Here is a 1,273-nt window from a genome sequence, read left to right on the forward strand (position 1 = left end):
GAGATCCCAAGATTGAAGGTTTCAATTAGATCAAAGAAAAAAGGATACTGGGAACAAGGAGGCCAAGAGTAAAATGACAGAAAATCATCATTATTTTTAATAAATAGATTAAATTAGTCAGGAAATTAAACTTTGCTGCTCTAACAAACAGCCTCCAGGTTTTACAGCTTAACACAACATATATTTATTTTTCTCACGCATGGTGGCTGACGGTGGCGTCCCCAGTGAGGCAGCGTTCTCTAAGCAATGAATTAAAGGGACCCAGTCTCCTTCCCCCATGTGGCTCTACCAGTTCGAAATTCTTTGCTTTGAATCCTGAAGGCAGGGAAGAGAGAGCATGGAAGGTCATAAAGGATGGTTAAGGGGCCGGGTCTATCTAACTTCTTACTATAATCCTTGAGCCAGAACTATTCATTTTCACCTAAAAGCAAACATACTAGGAAATGCAGTATTCTCTCTTACGTTCTAAAAAGAAAAATGAAGTGGTACTGTGAATTTACCACATTTTCCATTCCGTGTCCTTTCCTCTGGTCACAAATCACACAGCTGACCTTTCTCTATGTAGAAAACATTATCTTCCCAAAGGAGACAACCGAAGTCCCCACTAGTCCCCACATCCAACTCAAAGTTTAAGATTTCGTATTTTTGTACAACCTCTATATCGAGTCTATATCTGGCTCTTCTTTGTCCAGCAGCCTGGAAACTTTAAAGACAGGTAAACTGTCCATATCCCCATGTTCACACATATACATACACTCAATACACAATAGTGGAATGGAGACAGATTGACTACAGTAACACTTTTGTTTGGAAACCGAGATTGGAAGACGCATTACAATTATTAGTTCACAGTGATTATGAGATCCCGCTGAGAAGACATAAAGAACAGCCCTTACTCTGAAGCCAAGAATGTCCTTTATTTTGTTCCCTGGAAGGAACACCTTGGCTCATTGCTGTCAATGGCTCCTGGCCCTGCCCTACAATAGGTTTCCTTGGTCATATGTGACATGTGTGTGTATTGGTGCGTATTCTCACTTCAGGGCCATGAAGTTTTCAAATCTTAGTGCTACTCTTGGAAAGTTGCAGGCCCAGGCCCAACAGATCTTTAAATTTGAAGAATCGAAGGCTTTATTAAAAGCATACCTTTTTTTTTTTTTTCCAATATGATTCACTCATACTAGGTTGGCATCTGATCTACTTACTTTTAGTTTCTGCGATGTGCTGGCACCATACCAGTTCCTTCTTAGACCTTTCCAGAGTCCCAGTTCTGATA

The sequence above is a fragment of the Pteropus vampyrus genome, unplaced genomic scaffold (genome assembly GCF_000151845.1).
Source record: "Pteropus vampyrus isolate Shadow unplaced genomic scaffold, Pvam_2.0 Scaffold54, whole genome shotgun sequence".
Taxonomy (NCBI): domain Eukaryota; kingdom Metazoa; phylum Chordata; class Mammalia; order Chiroptera; family Pteropodidae; genus Pteropus; species Pteropus vampyrus.